Here is a 13,721-nt window from a genome sequence, read left to right as displayed (position 1 = left end):
AAGACAGCGCCTCCTCCTCATATAATAACGTTGAACGTTATTATACGTTGATAAAACTGCTCACATGTACAAAGTGAAAAAGAGCGATGAGTATGTACACACCCCCAGGAAAAAGCTGTAGTGCTGACGCGTTTCCCCAGCATGTGAATAGTTTTATCACTTTAACCAGTTGACATCCGGGGTGTTAAACCCCCTTCCCATCCAGGCCATTTTTCAGTATTCAGCGCTGCAGTACTTTGACTGACATTTATTCTGTCATGCAGCGCTGTACTGAAATGAATTTTATACCCTTTTTTGGGGTGAAATTCACGCCATACAACCGATCGGTGGCTATAGAGCCACCGATCGGTTGTATGTGAAACAGCCGTTAACGGCTGTAGTAACGAGCGGGTCTTTCCTGCCCGTGCGCGCGCACTAGGGGGCGCGCACGAGCAGGAAAAAAATGCCGTCTGCCGTCCGTCCGTTTTTTCTTAACGGGCAGACGGCAAGAGGTTAATAAATGTTATAACACGATGATGAGGCGCTGTCTTCTGTGGGGTTTTTTTTGCATGTTTATTAGGATATATCCCAATTAGCCTTGTGGACAGCAGTCTCTCCTAAAGATTCTTGCTTTGAAGATTGCTGATTAGAGTACAGCCTAGGTCTGCCGAGCGCTGGGAGTGCGACTCTATTCTGGATATTTATACATATGATTAAATACATATTTTTTTAGTTGTGTTAATATGAAATTGCATATGAAAATGTAATATATACATTTAAATGCAACCGGTGGCACCCTTGCTGCTAACTCCCCGCCCCACCCTTTTTTTGCGGATGTCTCCCTCAGCTAGCCGGCTGGTGAGGAGACACCAGTGCGTGCGTGTTCCCAGCTGTGCCCACACCTAGCTGTGCGGGTTCATAGACACACACAGTGCGTGGCAAGCCACATCCCTGCTCTCACAGCCACAGTTTGACTGACGTCAAAAGGAGTACCCTCACCCAGGACCAGGAAGTTCGGGGAACGCCATGTATCTTCCTGGTCCCGGCAGAGGAGAAGATTGACTACAGGTAAGTGTGTGTGTGTCAGGGGTTACAGAAAGGTACTGGGCGTTTTTTCCCTAATGCAGAGGATGCATTAAGGTAAAAAAAAAGTAGAGGTGCACCGAAATGGAAATTTTAAAACCGAAACGAAACCGAAATTTAAAAAAATGTCAAACCGATACCGAAAATGTTTTGTTTTTTATTTTTTCAATTTTTTAAAATTTCTGAGATTGGTCACTTCTTCTGCCTTCTCCAAACTCTTCACCCTTTCGTCTATAACCCTGTTAAAGCCTTTAATACTACTTTAAGGTAAATCCTCATATAATTAGTTTTGGCAAATCTTAATGAGATTGCAGAGATATTGTATAATCAGTATAGTTTATGGCTCTACAGGAATAACTCATCCCCCACCCTCTCCTTTCTCTCTCTTTTTGCCTGCACTGCTCAGAATGGGCCATACAGAGTTTCTATTGGATAGGCAGTCCAAATGCAAGCAGCTTTGGCTGTGATGCATCTTTAGAAAAAACCTTAAAGGACATAAAACTTTAGTATATATTTGCGTACAAAAAAACAGAGGGAGCACCACGACCTGGTGCATTAACTGAGTGGTTCATTGTTTTTTATATAGGTGACATAGTTGCACTTAGAGGAAAAAACAGAGGGTGTGCAGCACATCAAGAACTCAGTATACAGTGTATCACTATCTTCTTTAAAATGTAGCGTGGATCGGGTACAGCAGGGAAGACTTTTGTTAGTGACAGATGTGGATAATGAGGAGATAGAGACCAGCGAGCTGATCGTGCATGAATCCACAGCTAAACTTTATTAAAACCAAAAAAGAATGCAGTTCGCTACAGGTTTCCTCTACCTGGTTATGCAAGAGCAGCACACCGAGCCAACACTGACATATCGGTCTCCACCAACAGTGGGACCCGGAGTATTCTCCTTAATTGTGGACAGTAAACTTGTGATTTTAGGAACTTATTTTTCTGTGACATATTTACGTAAGGCTGGCATTGCTGTTTCATGCATCTAACACTATGACCGGTCAGTGTTTACATTGAGAGCTAGTAGGAAGGCCTCCCAAGTGCCAGCAGCGGCATGGAGGAAGGTAGGAGACGTGATGACTGGTTGTGATGGCATTCAATCATAACCTTTTCTATGCTCCCCCATGCAGCTGCTTAGTGGCCGCTGCCGTTTTGTTTACATTTCCAGCGTGTGGCAGAGGTAGCATGGGGGATTGCTGTCAATTTTATGAATGGATGTGATCAGCAGCTTGTTAGCTGCCAATCACTTTAATTCACAATTGCAGGCAGTCTAGGGCATCAAATGGATGAAGCAACCATAAACCTATAGTCTATGAAACTGCAGTAGATGTCACAGTAAATACTGAGCCGTGGACACACTCTTATGTCCATGGCATTAAAAGGGTTAAAAGGATAGTTTATCAAAGTAGTCTGCATTAGATGTGTTCAATCCATGGATGTAAATAGAGAATGTTATGCATTAGGAACACACAAACACAGATACATTTTACAGAGTCCCCATCCCTTATATTGCTAATATGTGATTCCTGTTGGCATATTGTCATTGTTACTATTAATTTACAGTACAGTCACAGGAAGAAAACTATCTATTTATATGCAGAGCTGACACTGGATTAAAGGCTGGCAGAGAGACAGGATATTGCAGAATTTTCTATCTTTGAGCTGTGGAGACTCTTATGACTTTCCCTTCCAGTATTGCAGTTAAATGTAAACACTAGTGTTGAGAATGGAAAAAAAAGTACTTATTTTTATTAATCTGTCTCTTTTTGGGTTGCCAAGGACACTGGCACTTGTGTGCCTCATGGTTAATACTACCCCTGTGAAATCTCCATTACTGATGAAGACATGCTCTTTCACCTCTGCATCAAGGATCCAATGTATGTACAGTGTGTGTGTGTGTGTCCGTGCCTCTATGTAGCACTGAGATGGCCTAAGAACTGTTGAGTAGAGGACCTTGATTGCCTTGCATTGAGTTGATATGTCTATAATTTTAGAGCCATGGATACCCCATAAAGAGCTGATATGTGTATGATTTTAGAGCCATGAAGACCCCATAAAGAGTTGATGCTTGTATGATTTTAGAGCCATGGAGGCCTCATAAAGAGTTGATATGTCACGATATTAGAGCCATGGAGACACCATAAAGAGCTGATATGTGTATGATTTTAGAGCCATGGAGACCCCATAAAGAGTTGATACGTGTATGATTCTAGACCCATGGAGACCCTAGAAAGAGCTGATACGTGTATGATTTTAGAGCCACTGAGACCCCATAAAGGTTTGATATGTGTATGATCTTAGACCCATGGAGACCCTAGAAAGAGCTGATACTGTAATACTCTACCTCCTACCGGGCGTGTTTCTGAATCACAGCTGCGGAGTGTTTAGCTTTGTCTATAGGAATGGGGGTCAGCCTCTGCAGCTCGGTCTCCAATTGCCCTGTATTTATTGAGGCTTGGAGGGAGCTGCCTCACATCATGCCCCGTATCCTGAGTCGAGCGGGGTTCTGCCCCTAATATGAGTGGGCGGTGGGGAAGGCAACACAACCAACTCCAGTGGCTGTGATGCGCACCACCGCTATGTCAAACACTCAATTACTAGTGAACTAGCGCATGCATCTATTAAGCAGGTAATCAATTGAGCATAGAAGTATCAAGCAGGTAATCAATTGATGGTTACGTTATTGCATAGAAGTATCAAGCAGGTAATCAATTGAGCATAGAAGTATCAAGCAGGTAATCAATTGAGCATAGAAGTATCAAGCAGGTAATCAATTGATGGTTACGTTATTGCATAGAAGTATCAAGCAGGTAATCAATTGAGCATAGAAGTATCAAGCAGGTAATCAATTGATGGTTACGTTATTGCATAGAAGTATCAAGCAGGTAATCAATTGAGCATAGAAGTATCAAGCAGGTAATCAGTTGAGCATAGAAGTATCAAGCAGGTAATCAATTGATGGTTACGTTATTGCATAGAAGTATCAAGCAGGTAATCAATTGAGCATAGAGTTATTGCATAATTGAATGAAGCATGTAATCCATCTAATGGGTTTAGTAAGCTCCAGGAGGCAAGGTTTCCCCCGAACATCACCCCAGCAATCTGAAGAGCAATAGTGAGGGTTGCCCCTAGTACTTGCGGTTTCGTATTGTATGAGAACAGAGGATGGAGATGGACACCGGTTCACTGATGCCCAGCCGCGAGGGATCCGGATGGAAGTAGAGAGGGGACAGCTGATTGATCAGCGTCCTGCTACAACCAACAGTAGGACGCCGATCAATTAGTGAGCCGCGGCTTTATGCCGAGTGCTCGTACTTGCGGAGGCGGAGTCCTGCTTTGCGCCTGCGCAGTCCGCCGTTGCCAAGCAACGTTATAAACGTGCTCCCGGCCGAGTAGAGGGAATTCCTTTTTGCGCCTGCGCAGTGGGTCTTCGCCACCCCGAGGCGGCTCGTACTCGCGAACGAGCGTCACAGATAGGTGTATGATTTTAGAGCCACTGAGACCCCATAAAGGGTTGATATGTGTATGATCTTAGACCCATGGAGACCCTAGAAAGAGCTGATACGTGTATGATTTTAGAGCCACTGAGACCCCATAAAGGGTTGATATGTGTATGATCTTAGACCCATGGAGACCCTAGAAAGAGCTCATATGTGTATGATTTTAGAGCCATGAGGACCCCATAAGAGTAAGGGCTCTATTAGTGAAGGCAAATAGTTGCAAATAGTAACTTTATAGCAATATTAGCAAAATTTCCTTCTCCAGTCTTCCCTCATAGCAAATGAAAGTCTGCCATAAACGTTAGCCACGTTTATATACTGGGAAATAACTGGTGGACTTAATGTTTTATATTACAAAGTGACAAAATAATAATATAGAGCTTAGTGGTTTTTTCACATACATTTTTTTTTTACTGTTTGTAAGTACATTGGAGTTATATCATGTGGATGGTAACAGTACTTCACAAAGTTCTTCTTTACCATCTGGTGCACTACTATATACATCATCGTTCAGAGATATTTTTAGATTTAGGGTTTCCATGGATGTGGACCATGGTAGGGTTTATATGGTTTGGACCGCAGTGGTTGTGACCACAATGCAGCTTCTATACAACTTCTCTCTTGTGGTGTTAAGTGGACAGCTTGTAATTCCCTAGAGACTTCATAGGTGATAAGCACCCTTCATCTTCAAGTATTATCCAGTTCTTGTTGTCATTACCCTGGTGGATGCGGGGGCCTCTGTCTCTCCTTCCAGCTGCTCAGCTTGGAATATGAACTGATTATGAGGCTGCAACAAAGAGCTGAGCCTATGCCTTGAAGCATGACAATAAATTGCTCACATCTTATTTCACTTATAGATTAGTGTTGGCATTTGGCAGGACTTTAAACGAATGAATGTGCAGCTTGTTAGACAAATAACATTTGGTGACAAATAAGCTTTCCCAGATCTAACTGTTACTTGGCCCTCCTTTGAAAAATGTGCCCTTTATATCACTAGAGCCGTCATTAAATCTGAACGACCATTTACATAATGAAACATATTGTTCAAAATACATGTGATACTGTTTGAAGGAAAACACCACATACAGATATACTCATTGTCCAAGCTCTTTGTTAATTGTATATTATTAGTATTGGTAAACCTTCATTGAACTGCACTGTATCAACAAGATAAATATAAAATACACTGGATGGGTTACTTTTTTTTTGTGTGTAATAATTTCTAAAACTTACATTTTACTGCTTGGATACTTCACCTAAATATTACACAATTGTTTTGTTTAACATTATACTTGGGTTAGTAAAGCCGTTACCACTAATCCCTCCACCGTATATTCGATCCTAAAGGAAGAATACACAATAGTGTATTGTCAATGCACATTTATTTGAGGTTAGTATTATAGTGTTTACCTTGCAGTAGTTCTTTATGTGGCTCTCACAATTTTATGTTTGCTGTTCTGTATTTCCATTACTGTAATAAATATACAATTTTGTAGAAAATCATACACTTCTCTATCCAAAACCTAATCAAATGTTTGGTTGGAGTTGGGCTTCAAGAAAAAGAAAAGCAAAGACTGCATTTAAAGCTGAATTCCGGGCACTTGTAGTAGGCACAAATTAATGCAGTCATTTAAGGGACCTGCACTTGACATGGTATCTTGCAGTCCCTGTTCAGCAGGGCCGGAGTGTCAGAAGAAGATGCAACTGAAGGATACAAGAAGCATGCTAATAGGCAGTGAAAGTAGAGTGATGGAGAGATGAGCTCATCACAGTGTTGCTTTGGCTTTTACTGTCCAGGGGTGGGCCCAGGGCTCAGAAGAAGGAAGTATGATTCTGTCTATCAGAGTGTGAAAAAGTGAGTACACCACAGAGAAACTGTTGACTTTTGCAACATATTTGAACAGGCAAACAGTACAGTGGATGTCTGATTTCAGATAATTTGGTGATCTTTTTAAATCACTCATAGGCATCTACAACCTTCGTTCTGTGGGCCTTTTAGATGTCTATTGATCTTGGTATGATGACACCACACATGTAAATAGCAAAAAGAACACCAGACCCTAGATATGTGGGGTTTACATAAGATTGATTCTACCTGAATAATTCATAAGAGGGGTCTAATCATTGTGCCCCAATCTGGAATACTAGATTCTAATTTCATAGATTTGAAGTGGTGGGAAGCGTAGGGGTGTACTTACTTTTTCAATGTGGCAAATATGCATTTTGTTAAATGTTAAAAAATGCAATCAAGTACCCTAACTATTAACAGAAATGCATTTTATTTGTGTATCACTCGGCTGTTGATCCTCAAATCGTATCTGGATTGGTGTCCTTCTTTCTGGAGGGGGGCTACTTTTGTTCCCCATGGTCCCTGTGTGTGATGTAAAGTAGCCACCACTCCAAGCTCACTCCTGTGATGGACTACAAACCTTTGGTTTACTTATTTGTACTGAGACTGTGGTCCATCAAAAACTCCAAGCTTTCTCCCGTGATGGACTACAATCTCATGTTTAGTTTATTACTTTGTATTGAGATTGAAGTCTATCTCGGGAGCAAGCTTGGAGCAGTGATTACTTTACAACAAACACAGGGACCATGAGGAACAAAAGTAGCCACCCTCCAGAAGGAAGGACAGTGTCAGCACCAATTCAGAGATGATTTGAGGATCTACAGCCAAGTCATACACAAATACGATACATTTTTAATTCGTTTTAATAGTTAGGTTACTTAAATGTATTTTTAAGATTTGACTCCTGAGTTTAGTGTCACTTTAATTTATAGTATGAGAATAAATAGATCATGTCAATTTTATGTTTCATTTGTTTAACTATATTGCCTTTATCTGTAGGCACTGCTTGAATGAAGATCTAATGTTCATCTGTTTAATTATGTGGAAAAAGCCAACACTTTCCATAGGGTGTACCTAGTTTTTCACACACACACACACACACACACACACACATATTATTCATACAACAAACATACTCGTTGAGCATATTACATAAAAAAAAACTGCCAAATACAGTGTAACAACAGTCTTGTTCAGCACTGAAAGTACTACATGAGGCACAAGATATGACTAAGTAATACACTATTGCCTTTTCCATGTGGATTTCGAGAACTTCTGGCTTAAAAGCAACCACAAGCAATTTTGTTCTGTTTCATATTTCATGGTTTTTGAGGTTATTCACACCACATGAACTGCAACATAAAACTGCCCAGCAACGGAAGCATTGTGATTTCACTTGCAGGTTTTAAGTGGTTTCTAAGGAATTAGTATAGTATTTAATGTGCACTGTATGGTTATTCTTATCAGGCCTAATATCAATGCAACTGTAATTACCTTTTTTTCCTTCTATAATATTTATTATATCAGTTTTGATATTCTTCATTTATATACTTTTTAAACCTAAATGTTTTATAACTTTTAAGCCCCTCACCAGGTAAACCAAAACTACTTCCCTTGGGGTGGGGCTTGCACTGTCCTGCAAGGGTTAAGTGCTCATTAATGGCTAAGGCACATGAAATAGCTATTTACCTAATCCCTGCTCCCACTGGCAACGTCCAGGATGCAGAGCCGTATTTCTGCATAGCCAACAAAGCGTTGGCCTAAGGCAGCAGGGCTACCAGGGGCAGCACAAAGGTGCCAACATATCTTGTTAATTGTCAGTAACACATTCTGGTGTATGAAAGTTCCAGACCACCATCTTTCTTACTAGAGCAATCCAGTTTGATCTGTTTTGTTCCTGTGCCTGCACAATTTATCCATATTTGTTGGTGGATTTGTGTACTGTGTATATAAAGTTCACCCATTTTGGGTCCAGCAGAATAGGATTAAACTGAATAGGAGCATTAGGAGTGTCACACTGGTTCCAAAAGAAAATTAATTGCAAATGGCCAAGCATCCAATGCTTTTTAGGGTCTCTGGAGTGTCCCCTTTATCAGGGCTTGAAAAGATGGTTAAAATTAAAGGGTAGACTCTAGAATATGCTCTTATTAGGGGGAACGCCCAACAACAGCTGGTTGTTACAGCAGAGTAAGTTAACAGATTGCCCTATTCTTCAAGTTGGTGGTTCCAGGTATACTGACATAGAATGATTAAAAGTTTTTCATCCTCAGCATGCTTTTTGTGGCTTTGATTTCAGATCTTGTTATATCTGGGGGGGCCACAGTCAGAAGAAATCTGGTCAGAACTGGTCTTTATGGAAGACCGACTGCTAAAAAGCCATGCCTCCTAAATGAAAACAAGGCCAAGTGACTCACCTCTTCACGAAAACACAAGAATTGGTGTGCAAAACAATGTCAGCAGGTCCTCCAGACTGACAACTTAAAATTAGGGCTGTTACTGATTAAAATTTTCGTGTTCGATTAATCGAAAACATTTTTCATCGATTAATTTCGATTAATTATAAAGCACATACAGATCCAACTACATTGGCCTATACACATACAGCACAGCAATAAAGTAATAAAATGAACTAGGATCACAATAATCCAGCACGTCATTAATCTCACGTGCCCCACTCAATATGGCCGCCTCTTGAGTGGGGCAACTCAGAATAATAACGTGCTGGATTAGTGTGATTAGTGTGATCCTAGTTCATTTTATTACTTCATTGCTGTGCTGTATGTGTATAGGCCAATGCCTTGGAGTTTGGTCCACACTTGTGGGCACACTGACCAGCTGGGAAAATTGTAGAAGAAAGGTTCAATGTCAATTGGCAGGCTGCACAGTGATATTCCCTTTACATGTAAGTATAACCTATTTAAAAATTGATAGGGCAGAACAAGTTTCTTGGGCAAACTCACCGGCCCAAGTGGCTCTGTCGGAAGGGGGGAGGAGTCCGGTGACGTCACGGACATCGACGCCACCGGACTCCTCCTCCCTTCGTTAGCCGACGCAGCCACTTGGGGACATCGACGTCACCGGACTCCTCCCCCCTTCCCTTCGTTAGCTGACGGAGCCACTTGGGGAAGGGGGGAGGAGTCTGGTGACGTCGATGTCCGTGACGTCACCGGATCTCCGACGGGACTCCCGGAAGCCGGCGGAGAGGAATATTTTCATTAGCGATCAAAAACATTTTAATCGTTCAAAAAGATTAACAATTAATCGAGAAATGAATCGTTAATTTGCACAGCCCTACTTAAAATGTTACATATATGTATGTAACAGAAGCTAGTTTGTTTGCAGAAGGCCAAGAGAGCGTGTGCAAGCAACAGTGAAGCATTGTTGAGGTTGGGCAGGTTTGGGGCTGTATTTCCGCATATGGAGTTCAAGATTTAGTCTGAAATAATGACGACCTCAGTGCTGAAAACTACAGGCAATTACTGTCCATGATGCAATAGCATATAATCAGTCCCAAATCCATTCTGCAGCCAAATAACATAAACATAACAAGCATACAGCCAAAGCCCTTAAAGAATTATCTGCAGTGAAAAAAGAACAATGAGTTCTAGAAGAGATGGTGTGATCCCCACAGAGCCCTGATCTCAAGATCACTGAGTCTGTCTCAGATTACGTGAAGAGACAGAAGCAACGGAGACAGCCTAAATCCACTGAAGACTTTTGGTAAGTTGTCCTAGATGTTTGCAACAACCTACCTGTTAAGTTTTCTTAAGAAAAAACTGTGTTCAAGTGTACATACGAGAATGTACATTTCCTTTCATACAATTTGAAGTAATAGTGGGTCTAGGGAAGATGAATGGATCAAATGTCTGCTGAACCCACTAGACTGTTTAAAATATCTTGTTTTCTACAGTAAACCAAAATCTCCATCAAGGGGATCAGCAAGTCCCTAGCAATGTACATCATTCTTAAAAGTATTAATCCAGACACTAGAAGCAATTTTCTTCCTGTATGATGAAATAAGTAGGCTTGTCTGAGGTGGAAGAAGATATGTCACTGGAGACAAGGATAATCTTCTAATTAATGGATCTTAGTGGTGTCATCATCTGTGTGTGTTTTGGCAGCATTAAAAAGCATGCTCATAATGAATGGTCAGTCACCTTTGTCTGACCATGTTCACCTTTTAACCAGCGCTGTGGTTCTCTGGTGTTTGTATGAGCAGATGTTGTCTCCCAAAGGGTGATAGAAAGTTTGGTTTTAGCAACATGTAACCAGGTTCTGATTTCATCCAGCAGAGAGCATTTTATAGTAGAACTGCCAAGAATTCCCCTGTGTAAGTGAGAAACTGCTGACAGCTCTCAGAAGAGCTCATTGTTGTAGGGGTGAGGTTTCAAAAGTCGTAATTATTGCAAGATGTTCAAGGGAACATGGCCAAGGTAGAGACTACAGAACAAGGAAACATTCTCAGATGTACCTGAAATAAAAATGAATGAATGTGTACACAAGATTGAAGAAAATAGGTCACCAGCACTCCATAAGTTAAAATGAATGAGTCCCATCTCTTGCCTTGAAGAAGGGACCCTGTGTGGCCCCGAAACGTCGGCTCATGTTGGATTTCTGTGACATCATTGTCCATTAAAAGGACTCATTCATTTTAACTTATGGAGTGCTGGTGACCTATTTTCTTCAATCTTGTGTTTTGCACGGTGCCATCCGTGAAGTTACTTCGAGCACCATTTATTTGATTGTTGGCCGGGACTGCTGAAAGGTGTGCGGAGGGCACCTCCATCAATTGCATCTGAATGTGTACACAGTGTTTAATTTTTTAGCTTATAATCAATATTTCTGTCCAGCAATTAAATAGGAACCATTCAAATGGTGTGGCCATTTTTTGCCAACACATAAATTCAGCAATTTTTCTTTTAGAGCAGCAGGTGACTGCTGAGTCAGCAGAAATGAGGCCAAATCAACTGAGATATCAATGGATAAAATAAAAAATTGTAATGATCTAATTACATTTTGAAATAAGAACATTTTATCAGACACAACTGGGTTGGTGTTGTTCTAATGTTACAATTGTTTCAACATTTGTTTGGCAATTACAACACAACAGAACCATTTGCATGTTGCCCAAGAATAAATCACACTCTTTTAGCATGACCATTATAGTGGCAAAAATTAGGACCTGGTGGGCAGACCTTAAAATGTACCTAAAGCCAGGCTATGGGCAATGAAGTATTACATATCCTTAAGAAGCAGTAAATGAGCTTTAATCCCGTTCCCTGCCACGAGCGTATGTCATAAGTCAGTGGCAGCATGCCATATGTGTCTACCCTTGTCTTGCTGACTGTCTGCTTTCTGTTGAAAATGATTCGGGTGTCTGTAAATCATAATTATTATTATACAGGATTTATACACTATAGTGCCAACAGTTTGCACAGCGCTTTACAACATAGGGAAGTCATTAAAATTACAATACAATTTAAGACAATATGGTAAGGAGGGCCCTGCCCGTGAGGGCTTACAATCTAAGAGGGAGGGACAAGTAATACATGAGGAGGTAGCTGTGTGGGGATGAATTGTTTGAGAACGTGATGGTTGAGTGGTTAGTTTGAAGTGTGATAGGCTTCCCTGAAGAGATGTGTCTTTAGTGATTGCCTAAAGGCAGTCAGAGTAGGAGACAGACGGACAGTTTGGGGAAGGAGTTCCAAAGAATGGGAGAGACTCTAGAAAAGTCCTGGAGGCGAGCATGGGAGGAGTTGACGGAGAGGATGGTTAGGGTGATTCTTTGAAAAAAGGTTGGAGATGTAGCCTGGGGCAGAGTTGTGGATTGCTTTGTAAGTGGTTGTTAATATTTTGAATGGTATCCTTTGAGCGATTAAGAGCCAGTGGAGGGATTGACCGATTTTGAGCGGTTGGTTAGGTGGATAAATCCATCTGATCACTTCCACACATGCTGCAAGGAGCTATCTGGAACCCGGAGGTGATGATTATTTCGTCATTTCTGGTTTCAGCAGTGTCCAACCCCAACTGTTGTGGCTAAAGATGAAGCCAATCAAACAAAATCTATGCTTGATTAGCTTTAAGGAAGTGCAGGAGTTTAATAGGCCCCTAATGGCTCATTAAGAGAACCTGTCACTACTATTTTGCTATCATATAGGGAACTTGTCAGTCCCCTATGTGAATGCAATAACATTAAGTTAAAATAAAAAGTTGAAATGATTAAAGTTAAATAAAATCAATTTAAAAAAATGTAAAGACCCCTCCCCTCCCCATCCCCCACCTACAGGCACATAGAAAATGCATGCGTTGATTGCACTAACGTTCAAAAGTTATGATTGTGTCACATAGTGGAGTAAGAACATAAATTCTAGGGTGACTTGTAAAGGCTTTAAGGCTTGGTTCACACCTGACCGTTTTGTAGCGCGGTCTACGCTCGACGAACGCTCTACAAAACGCTCAAAAATCTACATTGCATTGTAGTCAATGGTCTCGTTCCCACCTTTCCGTATTTCCGCCCGTCCCTAACGCGCTACAAAACGGCCCACGCCTGAAAAGGTCCAGGAGCTTCTTTGCGGCGTATTGGGCCGGTTTGTAGCGCGTTCACGGCCATAGACTTCCATGGGAACGTACAAAATTAGTTTTTGCGCGTTTTTTGTAGCAGAAATCGCTCATAGAACGCCCGTTCCACACATGGCAACAGACCACTCCCCTCTGCAACTTGTTGTGTGAGCAAGAAGAAGAGCAAGATGGAGGATTCCAGTAGATGTGGCCTACTTGATTCAGAGGCATTCATACGCCTGGTGCATGCAAAACCCTGTCTACGACATGAGACATGCAGACTACAAAAACCGGAGAATCAGGCAACGTGCCTGGGAAGATATTTGTGAAGCTACATGGCCTGATTGGGAAACATACTCCAAACAAGTTAAAGGATCAAAAGGTACATGTCATCAATGTTTTTATGTGTTTAATATTTTATTGCAGAATGCATGCACTGTTGTAATGTGACATGCGTGCACTGTTGTAATGTGACATGCGTGCAGTATGTAAATGTGACATGCGTGCAGTATTTTATAGGTCCCATTCGTGCAGTATTGTAATGTGACATGCGTGCAGTATGACATGCGTGCAGTATTTTATAGGTCCCATGTGTGCAGTATTGTAATGTGACATGCGTGCGGTATTTTATTGTGAAATGCGTGCAGTGTTTTGTATGTCCCATGCGTGCAGTATTTTAATGTGACATGTGTGCAGTGTTTTTTTATGTTCCGTGCGTGCAGTTTTTTATAGGTCCCATACGTGCAG

At 41.4% G+C, this 13,721-nt stretch overlaps 1 protein-coding gene across 3 annotated transcripts in view; it reads left to right on the top strand.

Moving 5' to 3' along the window:
• LOC108785702 (glypican-5-like) overlaps window positions 1–13,721 on the top strand; it is a 215,539-nt gene that overhangs the window by 22,746 nt on the left and 179,072 nt on the right. The gene's annotated exons all lie outside the window — the stretch shown is intronic.

Source organism: Nanorana parkeri, unplaced genomic scaffold, assembly GCF_000935625.1.
Source record: "Nanorana parkeri isolate BGI_ZX_2015 unplaced genomic scaffold, ASM93562v1 scaffold174, whole genome shotgun sequence".
Lineage (NCBI taxonomy): Eukaryota > Metazoa > Chordata > Amphibia > Anura > Dicroglossidae > Nanorana > Nanorana parkeri.
Note: the sequence above shows the minus strand (reverse complement) of the source record. Positions and strands in the feature narration are given on the sequence as shown.